The 10,470-nt window shown below is 41.1% G+C and overlaps 1 protein-coding gene across 1 annotated transcript in view; it reads right to left on the bottom strand.

Annotated features, from left to right (window-relative positions):
- FAT1 (FAT atypical cadherin 1) overlaps positions 1-10,470 on the bottom strand; it is a gene marked incomplete in the record, with an annotated part of 1,563,619 nt that overhangs the window by 1,420,845 nt on the left and 132,304 nt on the right.

The following is a 10,470-nucleotide window of genomic DNA, read 5'->3' as shown; positions in this document are numbered from 1 at the left end:
CCAACACAAAATTGAGGTCCCAAGCAGGAGTAGGTGCTCTCACGGGGGTCTTATATTCTTTGCCCTCTAAGAAATTGCTTGAACAAAGGATGAGAAAACAATGGTGGGTCACAATCATAGTGAGCTGAAATTGCTGCAGCATGAATCTTAATGGAAGAGAAAGACAAACCTTTGTCCAATAACTCAGTAAGATATTGAAGAGCCACACTCAAATTTGGCTCAGAAACATCCAAATCCTTTGCAGCACACCAAAATAAAAATCTCTTCCATTTTCTGCGTACACTTTCCTTGTACTAGGTCTTCTGGCTTCCATAATCACATTCAAAACTTGTTGAGGAAGCTGAGACCTGCCATGGTTCAAAACAGAATATGCCAGGCTGTTAGATGAAGAGAGTGAAGCTTGACATTGAGCAGATGCCCGTCCTTCTGAGACAATAGGTGTGGAATCAAAGGCAAGGGCCATGGAGGCTTCCTTACCAGACTCCTCAGCAATGGGTACCAGTGCTGCCGAGGCCAATCTGGAGCTATTAAAATCATCCTTGGCTTGTCTTGTCTGACCTTTAGAAGTACCTTTGGGAGGAGAGGCAGAGGTGGAAAGGCATACACATGAAGGTTTTTCCAACTGAAAGAAAGAGCATCCACTTTCCAGGCTGTGTGATGAAACCTTTCGTGCAAAACTTTGGCAGCTGGTGGTTTAGTGGAGAAGCGAACAGATCTATGTCTGGAGTTCCCCATGACACTGTCAATGTCTGAAATACATGAAGATCCAGTTTCCACTCGTGGGGATCCATGATTTGCCTGCTTAACACATCTGCTAAGGAGTTCTGTGCTCCTGGCAGAAACCTTGCTTGAAGATTCAGCTGCAAGCTTAACGCAGTCTCCCACAAAATCATTGCTTGCCTGCATAGAGGATAAGAATGTGTTCCCCTTGTTTGTTGATGTACCACATGACAGTTGTGTTGTCTGTTAGAATCAACACCTGCCCTGGAAGAAGTAAATCCTTGAAAGCCAGTAATGCAAACTGGACTGCTAATATCTCCTTCATGTTGATATGTAGATGCTGCAGTCTGGCAGGCCACTTGTCTTGTATCCACTTTCCATTCAGATGAGCTCCCAAGCTGTGTCTGAGGCATCTGTCGTTAGAATCTGACTGCCTCTGGCCGGGTCACAGAGAGTCCCTTGTTTAGGTGACATTCCTGAGCCCACCACAAAAATTCCTTTTGAATGCAAGGTATTATTTGAATGACAGTGTCCAAATCCTGGCAGTGCTGTGTCCATACATTTTGAGATACCATTGTAGCTTCCTCATATGCAGTTTGGCATTGGGAAGTACCAGAATACAAGATGCCATGAACCCTAAGGCTTGAAGGACTGTCCTTGCAGTCAGCCCGACTGATGAGACAGTTGATGGAAGTAAAGAGAAAGATTCTTTGTTTGTCCGGGGTTAAAAGGCCATCTGGGCTGCTGTATTCAGTCTCACACCCAGAAAGCACATGTCTTGAGAGGGTACTAGACTGGACTTTATTTCGTTCACAGAATACCCTAGGCATCTTAGCACTGCTATCACATATTCCAAATGCTGAAGAAGAACGTCCCTTCCTTGAGCCAGAATCAGGCAATCGTCCAAATAAGGATAGATTTGTATTCCTTTTAGCCTGAAGAAAGCTATCACTGGAGCCAGAACCTTTGTGAATACTCTGGGTGCAGTAGATAAGCCAAAGGGCAATGCAGAGAACTGATAATGAGAATTCCCAGCTCGAAAACGCAGATATTTCCTGCAATTTAGCCGGATAGGAACATGAAGGTAAGCTTCCTTGAGATCCAAAGTTACCATCCAGTGATCTTTGCCCAGCAGAGGTAAAAGCTGTTGTAACGTCAACATTTTGAACTTGGGAATGTCCAGATAAGTGTTGAGGATAGACAGATCCAAAATTGGTCTCCAAGTGTTCCCCTTTTTTGGTACTAGGAACAGGCGAGAATAAAATCCTAGGCCCCTTTCTGGCACAGGAACCGGCTGAATGGCCCCTATTTGGAGCAACAGAGAAATTTGCTTGTGAGCCTCTTTCCTTTGTTGAGGAGGAATGTCTGGCATGCCTTTGAAAGGAGGCAAGGTATGGAAATAAAACCTGTAACCGTGGTGAATGATATCCAATACCCATCTGTCTTGGGTAATTAAATTCCAGTTTTCTTTGAAAAGTGCCAACCTTCCTCCCAAAGGTGCTGCCAGACGAGAAGGTTCTGGCAGCTGAAAAGGCAGGTCATTGTGTCTGTTTACGAAAGGACTGACCCCTGCCCTCACCAGAAGACTGAGCAGGTGAACTCCTGTTCTAGGCCTAAAGACCCTTGAGCTCTGCCTCTACCACGCCTAGACCTACCCCTAGACTGGGAATCATAAGCAGGATCGCCCACCCCTTGGTAGGCCAATTTCTACTAAACTTGGGAGGCTGAACCTGCAAAATCTTTAACAGTCTGCATAGACTTAGCCTTGTCTTCCATTTTCTTTAGAACTGCTTCCACAGGCTTAACCAAACAACACATCAGATTGTAAAGGAGCATCTAAAATCCTTGTTTTCACATGCTCAGCTAAATTCTGATCCCTCAACCAGGCGTGCCTGCGAAGAACCGAACCAGTGGCAGCCACCCTCGAAGAGGCCTGCACAGCATCAAAACCACATTGCAAAGAATGCTTACCCACCTGTTCAGAAACATGAACTAAATCCTGCAACTCTTTACACTCAATACCTTCCGCCAAAGCATCTACCTTAGACTTTAATTGTGAAAGGAGATAATTTTGGTATTTCAACATGTGAAACTGGCAATTCAAAGCTCTCATGGCCAAAGTGGAAGAAGTATACACTTTCTTTCTCCATCTATCCAAAGCCCTAGCCTCTTTATCTGGAGGAACAGGATTTTTAACAACAGAAGCCTTAACACCTTTAGGCCCCTGTGAAACAGTTTCTGGGTCTGCCCTAGGACTCTTAAAAGATACTTATGAGCTTCAGGCACCCTATAATATCTATCCGGTTTAACTGGAGCAGGAGGCAAAGAGTCAGGGATCAGAGAAGCCTCTGCAAAACATCCTCTACCACATCTAGAACAGGAGGTATAGCTAAAGGCCTATGCTGGGGTAGAAACAAAAATTCCCTAAGCCTTTTCCTGGAATCAGAGAAATCCTGACCTTCCCATTTAAAATGCTCCCTCATGGAATGAAGAGTCTCTGAAAATGAAAAATCCTCAGGAGGAGAAGCAGGAGGAGTAGAATCATCTACATCAGAATCAGAGTAAGGGGAATACTCCTGCAAATCTTCAGCCGAAGACTCAGAAGCATCCGAACACTGCTCAAAACTCCCAAGCTCAGGTTCCACCCTAGGCCTCTTATCTTATAGAACCTCTAATCATTGTAATCAAATCTTCTGCCATCTTAAGCATATGCTTCTTAGGTACAGACCCTGAAGAACTAGGGGTAACTCCTGAAACAAAACCTGGCCTGCCCCTGGGAGAAGCCTTGGAAACAGCAGGGGAGGGCCTAACCACCTTAGGAAGGGAGGGAAGAACAGCTACCTGAGAAGCCCCTTCCGCCTGGCCTACCTCCTGAGAGGTCACATCTTGCAGTAATAAAGTCTCTCCCTGGGATTCCAAAGAAATTTCTGGCTGAACCCCTGGCTCCACCGAGCCCTCTAAAGAACCGCAGTCCGGGAGGGGCGGTTCTTCCAGCCTAGGCTTTGCTGTTTTGTCCTTGCGCTTTTGATTTAAGTGGGCGCCGGAGCATCCGGCGGCATTTTATAATTACACCGCTTCCCAAAAACTAACCTGGCACAATCTAATCTTCTCTTTATAGTGCGTTTGTTAAACCTAGCACAAGAGCGACAGCCAACAACGTCGTGCTCAGGCCCTAAGCAAGGTATACACAAGGTATGGTAATCCCTATGAGGTATCTGTTTCCCACAAGAAATACAGTTATTCACTTTTTCTGACATCCGGTAAAATACTGAGGCAAGAAAGAACCAAAATAATCCCCAACGGGTACTTAGCCAACTTGATTCGGTCTGAAACTCCGACTTCGGAAAATCTCAGAACGCCAACCTGCACTTGCAAAACTGCTTCTGCATCGGACCATGCGGCAAAAAAGACTAAGGATATGACGTCGGTCATGCGCATTTGTACCCTGACGTCCTGACGTCAGACTAATGCGCCTTGACCGACGTCAGCCATATACTTTGGTATTCGGGCCGACTGGGACAGCGGACTACCCTAGTGTTAGGACTGCAGCAATGTGGTATGAAGAACATCTGCAAACTACTGAAGCGGTCAAGCAAATTCTTTCCCAGGGAAATAATTTGCTTACATGCAGCTTCGATATTTTGCAGTTTCGACGTTTACAGCCTGACCAAGTCTCATTCGCTAACTTGCATCTTCGGTCAGCTGATAGGAACCCAAGGAAACATTCACTTCAAGAAACCCAGCTGATGGACATGTCATACAAAATGGCACAATATGTACTCATCGACAAGCACTAGTGCACTTAAATCTTTCAAATCCAGATTACAAAAGAAACAGTATGTACACATCCATTTTAAATACCCATCTGCCTTCTACACCACCTATCCTGGTAAAGGTTGCAGTTGTAGCAAACTGGACAGGGTAGACTAGACTTCCACATTCTAGCAACAAAATGTATCTCTCATTATGTGTGTACCCCAATTGTTCAAAGGCAAGGTAAAATATGCATCCCAATAATCTGTCCTGAGACTGTTTTAGGCCTCCATCCAGTTAGTCAGCTGTGTCACGTATGCCTTCTGTTGGAAGTGCCCAGGGGGGTCATTTTTACAAGATGTGCAAGCACTTCTCCTATCACAGAGCAGCACTTGGTGTACTCATTCTCCAGAAAACTGAGCTCCACACAGTCATATTACCTACCCCTTCAAAGTAGCCTAACCTGCAGTTTATATCTAGTCAGTCATCCTCGAACATTACCCAAAGATAACTATAGGTGGAAATAGAGATACAGTTCAGCCAATGAAGTGACAAGCTCTGTCATACAATTCGGATTTCATTGCACTGCCACAGGACAATCCAGCACTTGCAGAAACAGTGGTTCAATGGACAGCATTGTCACCTCACTACTACAGGTTCCCCAGTTCGATTTTTGGCTGAAACACCCTCTGTATAGAGTCTGCATGTTCTCCCAGCGTTTGCGTGCATTTCCTTTGGGTGTTCTGGTTTCCTCCCACATTCCAAAGACATTCAATAGGTGGAATGGACACTCCAAACTGGCCAAAGATGTGAGTGTATGCAGTGTGAAACAATAACTGGCAGGGCTAGCCACCTGATTGTGTGAACCTTAGCTCCTGATGACTGTCACTGTTGAATGACACCCTGACACCCTGTGCAAAAATGGGAAAAAGGGGTGGTGAGTGGATGGATGTTGTATCTATCACTGATTAATCACTGGATTCTCCTCTAGCTTCATGCCACGTGTTAAGCCCTCAAAACATGTAAATCTCCTATATCAGAGACGGCTTTTGTCCCCTCAACTGCAGGGAACATTTCTCTTTCTCTTTAAGGAGAGAAGCATGATCTTTGGTTTGGTAGTGCTGATTTTTCATCCTACCCACTTCAAATGCAGCAGTGAACTATTCCTGTTCCTGCTGAAGACCAGTCACTTGTAGATTTTAAGACACAAAGGGTAAACCACCCTCATATCTCTGAACTGGATACACACTAGACCTTGGCTACATCTTGACATCCTGTTCATGAAAACTAAAAACAGGAGGAGAGAGGAGATGCACCTTTGGTGGAGCCCTATGTTTACCTTGAACATGTTCAGCTTAACATCAGGGAGGCTAATACAACCTTTGACTCCTCTAATAAACACATCTGAAAGGTATGCAGCAACAGCTTTGAGTCCTCATAAATCGTTTAGATTTCAGTAGCTACTGTATCCAGTTCAGGGCTGTGAGTATCTAGATCCAACCCCTGTCAACAATGGGCACCAAGATGGAAGGAAGTCCTGTCCATCACTTCAAATTAATAAAAGAAAAAAAATCTCTACCTTAAAGCAATGTACAGTTGCTGGATCTAGCTGCAAGTCCTACCCAAGTGCATGGGGGAGAGACCTGAAGGACTTTCAGTGAATTCTACCCGTTACAGGAACTGGGGAAAACTACATGTAATGGAGATAAAAGCTACCAAATGTCCTACTGTCTGGGAGACAATGTATAGTTAGATAAAAGAACATTTATTTTTCAACCTCTCGGACTTGTCACTTAATATGAATGATGTCAGGGTTTTAGACAAAGGATTGTCATTCATTCCTTCTCAAGGTAGTTCTTTACATAACATCTTAACTGATTTACGCTTGTTCGCTAGGAATGTAGCCATTAAGCTGTTGTTTTTTAAAGATGTGCATGCTGAGAATGCCAGTAACTGTTCACTGGACTGTCAAGTGTTTAAAAGGAGAAGTACTTTCTCCCCTATACTGCCGAGTCACATAGAAAGTTTTGTTAAACTCTGTGAAAGAGATTTATATGAATATTTCTTGAAGGGTAATAGAAAATGTTTATATTTTAATATGTCCAGAGATGAAAACATCTCTCTCAGGAAACTTTCACGTAATACATCATTAACTATTAGACCGGCAGATAAGGGAGGGGGTATAGTTTTATTGAACACGCAAGATTATGACTCGTACATGGAAAATATGCTTAATGATTGTCTCACTTATAAACATATTGATGAAGAGATTTTGAATAAGATCGTCAGCAATATTAATGACACATTGTACGATCTATTAATGGGTCGTCAAATCAGTAAGGATCTTTATGATTTCTTCTTTACTCCTTTTCCACATCTCCCTGTAATAAAGGGCTTGCCCAAGATGCATAAAGGGGTTCACCCGCCCCCCCTGAGACCCATTGTCTCAGGTGATGGATGGAGTACAGAAAATATTTCAATTTTCCTTGAAAAAACACTGAAGCCACTGGTCAATAGCATTCCGACCATCTTGAAGGACACCTATCAGCTTTTGGATATATTAGATACTCTAGGGGTTGTATTAAATAAAGATAGACATCTTCTGGTGACTATGGACGTTAGGAATTTGTTTACATCCATCCCTAATGATGAGGGTATTGAAGCTATAAGAATGATACTTCAGATTTTTCCCTTGATAGATCGTAATACAGAAATATTAGTATGTCAGCTGTTAGAGCTGGTTTTGGATAATAATGTTTTTTGTTTTAAGCAGCGTATGTTTTTACAGCTAGCAGGGGTTGCCATGGGCACCCCCTGCGCTAATAGCTACGCTAATTTAGTAGTACATCAATGGGAAAGGGAATTTTTATTTAATCACCCCTCTTTTAAAAAATGTATAGTCTACCAACGTTTTGTAGATGATATTTTTATTGTCTGGGATGGTAGTGAACACGACTTGGGTGTATTTGTAGAGTATCTAGAGACCACCACAAGCTATTTAAGATTTACTGTTGAAACTTCGCATGACAGTATAAATTTCTTAGATATAAGCCTTAGTATTAAGGGTGGTAAGTTATCATCCACCCTTTACCGGAAGGCATGTTGGAAAAACACTATTTTAAAGTTTGACAGCATGCATCCTCGGCATGTTTTTAAGGGTATAGTAAAGTGCCAGTTTCATAGGCTTAAGAGGCTCTGTAGAGATCCTACGGACTTAAAGCTTCAAGCAGACAAGATGGAGTCGATGTTTATGGAAAGAGGTTATGATACTAAGTTAATTAGTCAGGTTAAGTTGGAAGTAATGGGGATGGCACACAATGTTGATTATCATGTGCCTCCTGGTACTATGGCTACAAAAAGACCAACTCCTATAGTCAAACAAACCTATGACAGGATTATGTTTGTCACTACCTATACGAATGATAGTGCAATGATTAAGAGAATTATCTCTAAACACTGGGGAGTCTTAACACTGGATGATAAAACATCAGACATAGTGGGCCTTAGTCCTAGTTTTATGTATAAGAATAATAAAAATTTAAAAAGGATTTTATGCATAGACCATGATACAGATCAGATCAATTTCTCATTGAAAGAGGCCATGTTAGGAGAGAGAGGGACATATCCTTGCAGAAGCTGTAATTATTGTGGCTATATATCTAGGGAACAAGATTTTATACATCCAGTGTTAGATTTTTGTTTTAGTCCTAGGTTCTATGCTGATTGTAATACCTCGGGGCTAGTTTATCTAGCAAAATGCCATACATGCTCAGCATTCTATGTAGGCATGACTAAAAGGAGTTTCAAACAACGTATTTATAACCATGTTTATGACATAAGGAAGAAGAATATGTTGAACGCTTTGGCTAAGCATGTTTCCAGTTATAATGACCATGGCTTTGAGTTCAGAGTACTTCAGATTGTACCACCTGGGCAGAGGAAAGGTGATTATTTGAGTTATTTGGAACAAAAAGAACTGGAATGGGTGTTTAAATTAAGAGCTCATTATCCACCGGGCCTCAATACCTATGTCTCACTACGTTCCATATTAAAAGCTCGTAGATAATAAGATATATATATTATGTATTTGATATTTATCTACTTTTATATTATGAACCATGGTCTACTTGTATGTGATATTTTATATTTCATATATGTTTTGTTTTTATTTTCACTTTTATTTTTTCTATTTAGTCTTAATTAAGATAGGTTAGCTTATATTGGATATAGTATGTACATATACTATATTAATTTCTATACATTTGCATGACTATGTCCATCAATATTTGATGTTTAGATTGAGCTAATATGATGTTTTTATATGTTTTTATATATGTATATATCTTCAAGATGTTGAGCTGCTAACTGCATATATTCTATATTTTATATTTTATATTTTATATATATTTTTTGCTAACCTTATTTAAGAACTTGAACTACTTGTAGTAATGTGAATTTGGTTCATAGAGGGTTAACTTTTTGTGAATAGTCTCCTATGAGTTGTTCATTGGAGGGTTTGAATTAATTGGACCAATTAAGACAATCAAATATATTTAAATATGGTTGCTTTTCTTCATTTTGTGATCTGAAGAAGCGTGTTACTGTAGCCATCCTTGTGTTCTATTTAATAAATATCATCGTGTTTTTAGTACGCTGGACTCTATCATTGTCTTTTGCCTCTGCGTTGGAACTGAACGTGTGTTTTGGTACTTGTTTCCTGGTTTGTAACGGACAGTTCCTAGTTGGAGTGGTGATCTTTGTTGTGAGGACAATGTATAGTTTGAAATGAAACCACTCTCTCGATACAAGCGTGCAAAACCTTCCAGATGGTATCTAGAAGCCAAAACTGAAATTGGATACAGAAGTTAAGAGATAGCAGCACTAAATATAAGTGTTGCGCCTTACCTGCTCTGTGCAGCAACAGAACTGCTGAACACGTGCATTCTAATGTAATGACAGATTTGCAAGAGGGCAGTGCATTTTCAGTAACGGTCAAGACTTAACACAGCTGGTTGTAGGGACCACACAGCAGGTAAAGCTTTCCAAAGATGCCACTCTTCCACCCTTCCTTCTCATTACACAAGTCCTAATTAGGTTTAAACTCCTCCTTTCTATATGAAAAGTGCAAAAGTTGGTGACAAATTTTCAGTGGGTGTGTTCATATGCAAAGATGCCTCCAAACCATCTTCACAAGATGTTGAATCAGTCAGTCCTCATTTGTTTGAGAGATCTTGAACAAGTCACGTAACCAGACATTGCTCCAGGGTTGCCCCTGAAAAGGGACAGTGTCCCCACTGGGCCTATTTGGCTAACAAATGAGCATTATTATTTCTATACAACTTTTTTTTTTTTTAAAACTGCTGCAAAACAACTATTACCAACATCAGGACACAGCCTTCTACCATGTGGGGGTTGTCCTTGTATTCCTTGGGGAGGGGGAAGCAATAATCAGCATTACGTGGAAAAAAATTAAAAGCATTGGCATTTACCTAATTAAACACTTTGGCAAATTTAGGTTGACAATTACCCAAAAGCTTCAAATTTACACAGCACAATTAATTATGGCAGTTACCTACTTGGTTCAGAAAAATTTCACAATGGGTACTAATTTGCACTCGCCCACAATGATGTCTTACTCCCAAGTGAGAAGCTATTAATAATGTCAGTGCACCTTCTTCTAAGGTTTCCATATTTGATGGAAGTTTTTTTTTTAAAATAATTTTTACCAAAAAAAAAAAAAAAAACTTGTTTAACAAGTGAATGCTGCTGGCATGGATGATGATGATGCATGTGACCATACATTTTGTCACATGGCTTTGTACTCTACCAGTAAAAAGCAGACAAGACTTACTGCAGGCAAGTACTGCTGTAAATTCAAGGTATACTATGCTGTATCCAATCAAATTCAAGGTATACTATGCTGTATCCAATCATCTAACCTCAGATTCTAGCCAGTCTAGAAAGAAAGGTTTATAATTCCCAAGCTACAGTACTGTA

This window comes from Protopterus annectens, chromosome 2.part1 (assembly GCF_019279795.1).
Source record: "Protopterus annectens isolate FY-2018-M chromosome 2.part1, PAN1.0, whole genome shotgun sequence".
Classification (NCBI taxonomy): Eukaryota; Metazoa; Chordata; order Ceratodontiformes; family Protopteridae; genus Protopterus; species Protopterus annectens.
Note: the sequence above shows the minus strand (reverse complement) of the source record. Positions and strands in the feature narration are given on the sequence as shown.